Source organism: Carya illinoinensis, chromosome 16 (assembly GCF_018687715.1).
Source record: "Carya illinoinensis cultivar Pawnee chromosome 16, C.illinoinensisPawnee_v1, whole genome shotgun sequence".
In the NCBI taxonomy this organism is placed as follows: Eukaryota; Viridiplantae; Streptophyta; class Magnoliopsida; order Fagales; family Juglandaceae; genus Carya; species Carya illinoinensis.
The window spans coordinates 25,445,379-25,452,614 of NC_056767.1; positions in this window are offsets into that span (position 1 = coordinate 25,445,379).

Below are 7,236 nucleotides of genomic sequence, written 5' to 3' on the forward strand. Positions count from 1 at the left end.
TATTCCATTGTATTTAAGTACTACCAAGTTCATGTTAATGATTATCGAAAAACCTTTAATTTATTACTTTTTCTGGAGGACTCGGACCCTCGAAGTGCCGATATTTTATTCTTTATTGTGAGATACTTGACAATTTTCTAGAACCAAACATGATAAAATGACTAGAAAAGTATGAAAAAGGGATTCGGCTATCACTTACAGAGGCACTTTGCAGTTATACCAAACACGAATGGGATGGACTCTAGGCAGACTGGGTACTCGAGGAAGGGGTTCTGATCTTGAGGAAGGGGACGGCGACGGAGATGGGGCAATGGGGCGAGGGCGATGGGGAGGAAGAGTGATTTAATCTTAGGAAGGAATGGATTTACTCTTCTCTGAGGAAGGGAACGACGATGTAGCGTGCGATGTGGAGCGGCCACGGCGACGGCGACAGCGAGCGACGGGGCAATGGGGCGATGGGGCGATGGAGGATTTGCGTTTTGGTTGAAACGCAGTGTATCACGAGTCTTGCATGATTGCATCTATCTGTTTTGCGTTTCAACATGAGTCTTGCATGATTGCATCAATCTGTTTTGGTTGAAACGCAGGGAATCATGAGTCTTGCAATCTGTTTTGGTTGAAATGCAGTGTATCATGAGTCTTGCATGATTGCATCTATCTGTTTTGGTTGAAACGCAGCGTATCATGAATCTTGCAATGTGTTTTGGTTGAAACGCAGCGTTTCATTTAGGTTTGAATTGCAATAATAATTTCTCAAAAATGAAATGTCCCACTTCGACGCTGAGAAAACCCCCCAAAGAATTCAGAAGGAAGAAGAAAAAGATGAAGAAAAGTTCTATTGCTTTCTGATTGAAGACAAACGAGAGCCCTAGGCTCGTTACTTAAACCTGAAGACCCACTGGGACCAAATACCCAACAGCAATGAACAAAAAATTCCTCTTAAGGGTCAAGCCCATTACTAGCTACAGCTAGCAGTCCAACTAAATAGCAAAAGACAAACTATAGAATAAAATTTATAAAAGCAAGCTATGAAGTTGCCCATGGGCCCTATTGTTGTTTTCAAATGGGTCGGCTCTTGTAAACAGAAGTGTAACAAACCATCCCCTTCAAAGCACAGACGTTTGGCTGCCAAGCTTACTTTGTAACTGAAATTTATTAACTTCCAGCTCATCATCAGTAATCCAATCAAAATTTCCATAATGTACTGCAAGGCCGATGCAAATAGCCTTGAAGGAAACAACATACGGGGAGGACATTTGGTCAAAAACCTCTCTTGCAGACTCATCTTGCCATCTTTCTCAAACCTGGCAGCCGTATCTGCTTATTGAAGCATTCCAACATCATTTGCTCAATCACCAACTGTTAAAGTTTAGTTACTTGTATTATATTAAATAACGTCAGTTTATGAGTTTTTTATAAAATATTTTTTGGGACCAAAACTTTTCTCACTTTTGAAACATGCACGCAACTTTCGAAAAGTTAAAACTTTTTCTGAAAAAGGAGAAATTAATTCTAAAATGTTTGAGACTTTGGTACTACCAGAAAGTCTGATCCCATACATTTGAAATCTCTCCCTGTTTTTGTTTCTCTTCCTCTTCAGAATCAGATTCGAAAGTCTTTTTGGAAGTGATAAATACTTTAATTCCACATGTTATTATAATTTGTAAACATATTTCACCCATTTTTCTAGTAGCTTTCAATAAATTCAAAAACACGAAAGCAGAGAAAGAGGATGTGCATGCAAGGGGATCATCATCCATCGTAATCCAATACTTTTAGAATTACATATATAGGCTGCAGATCTAGAACAGGGCCATGACAGTGCATACTGTTTATATGAAAGTGAGGACCAACAAGATAATAGCAGCTATAGTAGAAGCGCCCCTCCAAGGCATGCTAAAATAAATCGTGTTTTAAGGTAGCCTTCATGATATCATGTAAAGGGTCCTTGTAGAAATTCTTCAAATCCTTAAAAACACGTAAATAATCAGAATTCATGGCCGAGTATGTGATATTGGTTCAGAGACTGTTGACAAAAGCTGCACTGTTTTCATTCCTCTGGAGTTGGTTCCGTAATTACCATTAATTGAGGTTGAGGTGGCCGTTGCGTAATTACCATTAATAATCTCAATGTGATTGGGTTTGCAATTGGTAAATTATTTGTTCGTATCCACACTAGCTATCATATAATTCTCTTAATCCTAAAGGAATGGGGAGGGACATTTTAATTCTTTTGTTTGGTAACAACACATGATTTGTTAATTAAAATCAAATTAGAATTTCTAATCTACTAAAGGACAATTTTTTTAAAGAAAAATGACAGAGATAGAAAACAGTGCAAATTAAAACGACTTTTTGGCCACATTGAGATTCAGCAGATCCCTTTTCTGTGATCCTCTGCTTGCAGAAGCTATTGGTGGTCTTGAAGCTACCTGCTTTGGTCTTAAGTTGAGTCTCAATAAGGTTATTCTAGAGGGAGATTCATAAAAGATTATACAGGACATAGCTAAGGAAGGTGAGTCTTGGTTTGCCACAGGTATGATAGTAGAAGACATTAAGCTGAAGCTGAAACACTTTGAAGAATGGTCGGCCAATCATGTGAGAAGAGATTCTAACAAGGAAGCAAATGTTCTAGCTCACAATGCATTATTGGTTTCTGATGTAATGGTTGACATGTCGGATATCCCTTCCTGTATCCGGTCATTGATTTAAGCTATTCTGATGAATAAAGACAATTTCCTTTCAAAACAAAAAATGACATTGATACAAACTAGATAGAAAAAACAAGGACGAACCACTAGCCATTTTCGACAATCCATTGGGCCAAAATCAACTTCACCTCTCTCCTCTTAACTGTAATAACCACAATTCTATATATTCTCAAAGGCTGCATTGGGCCAATAACTAGCACCGCCATCCCGAAATTCCATCCTAATTCCCCTCATCATCCGCAATCATAATTCCTACCTCCATCCCAACAGCAAGATCGTTGAGTTTCATTTCCTTTTTGTTTCTTCTGTGTAGGTTTTGAACTATAATATATCGCAACTTCTGCAATCTTCTGCCTTTTATTAAAAGCAAATTGGTGCATGCTTTCTTTTGTCAGAAAATATTCAGTAAAGAAGATTTGGATTCGTGGATTGTAACATGAGATAAAGCCTAGTTTGAATAGTGAGCTAAGATAGGATGAGATGAAAGTTGAATAAAATATTGTTAAAATATAATTTTTTAATATAATTTTTGTTTTGAAATTTGAAATAAATGAATTTTTTTATTATATTTTATTTAAAAATTTAAAAAAAATTATAATAATTACATACGATGAGATGATTTGTATAAATAAACCAAGCCTAAAGCCATACAGCAAGAATGTAAATGATTTCGGAAATCTTTTTGCTAAATCTAATGAAAAGAAAATTTAGATTTTTCGTTCATCAAATATAAAAATAAAAAAATAATGGAAACTATCAAAAATTATTTTATAAGAAACGATCGGAACCGAAATGTAAAAATCCTTGTTGCATTCGAGTAATAGAAAGTCTGGCATTGGTTGTGTTATTTGAACCAAGAGCATTTAAAGCATGGGGAAATTGGCCGTTCTCGGGCCGATCCTGGCCTAGTGTAGGCGTGTAGCACAGCTCAATTAATAGTGCTGCATTTTTACTGCTTACTATAGAAGCCCAAAGGGCTCAAGTTTTTATATAAGCAATTGTATGTTATGAACCAATATTCTTACAACTTACAAGAAATTTAAATTGTGTTTAGGTACTGAAGTGATTTACATATTTTATGAATAATAATAATAAATAATAATAAAATATTAAATAGTAGTGAGTAATAATAAAAAGTAATGAAGAGTAAGTAAAAAATAATAAATAGTAATAAAATATTATCAGAGTATTTTAGTATCCAAACTTGACCGTAATTAGTGGGGTATCTATCATGTCCTTGAAAGTTGAAAAACCCTCAAAATGTACATGAATAATAGTAACGATAAATACACAAGTTTTTTACAATTTTTATAATTATTTTACAACTATATTTTAAATAAAGGCATTTTTGTAAAACAAAGTATCATATGACAATGGAACAAAAATTTACTGGGTGTACACTAAGAAAACTTCTATATATCGTATTGTCATCTCACTAGGATAAAAAGATTATGGCATCTTAAAATTTATTGGATTTGATTTTGAACAAACAAGACAATAAATTAGGGGTATTAATGCAATGTCCATAGTGTAAGTATGCACATTAGTAGATTCTACCACGTACAGAGCAGTTTTTGGGTAAATTGGGGGTTTTTTCTAAGTGCAATTGGCTCATTCCCATTGTCTAATTCTATATATTTTGTGGTTAACTTTCCTGGTTTAAATGAACGCTCATGGAAATAAATTACATTTAGTCATACATAGCAATTCTATGGTTTTGAAATTATTGGGTTTGATGAGATGATTAATTCTGGTCTTGATATATCAAATGCAGAAATGAGAGTTATAATTGATTAGAGTATTGCTACTGTGCCACCCAGCTAATTTGATCGCTAGGCGTACCCCTACTACAAATTATATATTTTAATATTTTTCTTTTTCTTTTCTGCATTTTTTTAACATCTTTAAATATTTTTTCAAAAATAAAAAATATACAAATACACCAATTGTCACTTTCTTAATTATGCATTAAATAAAAATAAAATAAAATATATAAACAGTTAAAATGAGGGGCTATATAAGACATATTGTCATTTTCCAATTCATCACGGTGTTCAATAATTGATAGCATACCTACGAATTATGCCGGGCTGGCCCCAACATGTGACTGCGGTACACTAGACCTATATTACTTAATCATTCAAGAAATATTAGTAGAGTTGTCAAGGAACTCTACCAATATTTAAACATGACTGCATGTTTACGTCGACCATGACGTGGATTGTCCAATTGAAGTGGAATCACCCCCACTATCACTTCCGGCCAATTGTTTTATTCGATGAAGTGCATGTTCGAGACTATGGTACTACAACTGGTGTTGGACATGAAGTTTCTTAGGATAGTGATGCAAAACAACAAGTTGAGCTACCAAGTGAAGGGTATTCGATCGATCTGTACCAGTGTTTTCTGAGATGGATATTTATACTGAATTTGAGAAGTCAAATATACATCATTAGGATGATGAGCAATGTCGAGGAAGATGACTAGTATGAGGATGATTGTGACTGAGTTGGAGCTCAGTGACATGAGTGATACATACTTGGGTGAAGATAATGAGGCCAGACTTGTATCCTAAGGAGGTATCCCTTTACATGTTGGTTGGTTTGGTATGCATGCCGACCAAGATTAGGTAGTGGAATCGAACTATGGAGATATCATAGAGTTCTAGAGATTGACGCCAATGTTCATCCAGTACTGTTACACCCAGGCTTAACACCAAGTCCATGTACTGTTACTTTATTGAGGGTAAGTTGTGTGAGAAGTTCATTTGAAATTTAATTAGTAATTTTGAATAGATCACGTGCTCAAAATTTATTTTAATAGAATATGAATTTTTTTAAACAAAAATTACATTTAATGGGTCAATATTTCGGAAACCTCATTTGAGATTTATTGAATAATTTAGTATAAACTAACGGACAAAAATATTTGGTTACTTGGGATTTTTAATTAGCATTGAGAGTTAAAGTTTATTTTAAGGTCCGTTTGGGTTTAGTAGATAATTTTTGGTTCAATAAATGAGTTAAAGTCCTTTTATATATATATATATAATTTATAGATCAAGTGGGCCTTTACAATTTAGTAGGGGGCCAAGAATTTATTCTTAAAGCCCAAGCTCACCTACTCAACATCTCATGCATATATATATAAATTCTTTAAGAATAATTACTTTCCTCTTCTAGTGAGAGAAAGTCCCCCTTCTCTCTAGGAAACAAGTCCGGCGAAAACAGTCAGAGGGAGGTGGGAGCCTCGGCTCCTCCCTCCCTCTCCCTTTTTTTCTCAGTCTTGTTTTTAGTTTTCTCTTCCTCTGTTTTCATTTTCATGTTTTATATTGATAATAAAATCTGAGTTTGTTGTACTTCCACGGCCTCCACCAGGCTTGGTTCCCGGGAGTCTCAACCATTTTTCACGCAATTGGGCGGGGAGATTTTACACGATGAAGGTAGAGAAACTCGGCTTCATATGGCCTTGGATTTGGGTGGCTGAAAATCAAAGACCTAATCTGGTGTTCCTGACTGTTTGGCTGAGGTGTTAGCTTCCATACGTATAAAATGAGTAAGTATGTTTTTGAGAGATGTATGGAGGGTAGCCTGGAAAATGGTCTGCTGAGGGATGCTTTGGAGGTTTTACGGCGTGAACGGGGGCAGGGCAGCTTGCTCTCGGAGGCGATGGATTGCATGTTGGGTTGGGATGGTTTCCGTGGGGTTAAGGCCTCTGTTTTATCCATGGAAAACAGAGGATGTTTTAGGATGCATGCCAACTTACATGAGGGGGATAAGGGGTCCTTTTGGGGCGGAGCCCTACCGTAACTCATGGTGGAAAACTTCATGGATGGTGGTCGGAGAAGGGGGTCAGCGTCAGTCTAGTTTATCTTGTTTCCTGCTTTCGAATCGTTTCTCTGTTTTCCTGCTTTCTCATTTTACAGTCTAGTTTATCTTGTTTCCTTTTTGTGGGTTAGCTCTAGTTCTTGATTGGTTCTTCCATTTGGTTAAATGTAATAAGAATTACGGTGGCTGAGGCCTTCCGTCTAGTTGGTTTTTGGGTTTGTTTTTTAGTCTGTAATAAGGGATTTCGATCGGTGGCAGTGTGCTTCCAGTGGCTGTCATGAGGAGATTCCAGTCATGCAGGCTGCATGCTTGAAAATCATTTGCACCGTTGAGTCGTCCGTTTGCTCGGTCATGCTTGCTGTATGCTTGATGATTGCAGGTTATGGCAGGACGTAGGGTGGGCTGGGGAAGTTACGGAAAGCAGGGATAGTGGGCGACAAAAGTGGGGAGCTGCGTGGGCATGAAAGTGCAGTGAGTGGATGGGCGTACAGTGTGGACGTACGGTGTGGAGCACTGGGTTTTTTTTTTTTCAGTTGAGTTTGTTTTATTTTGTTTTGTCTGTTATGATTAAATGAGAATATTCTGAAGTAGGCAATTCCCTTACCTCTTTTAGAGGAGTAGGGTAGTGAGTCCCTATCCTTCTTTGGAGGATGATGGTGAAAATCCCCCTCCTCCTTTGGAGGGAGGGAGTGAAATGA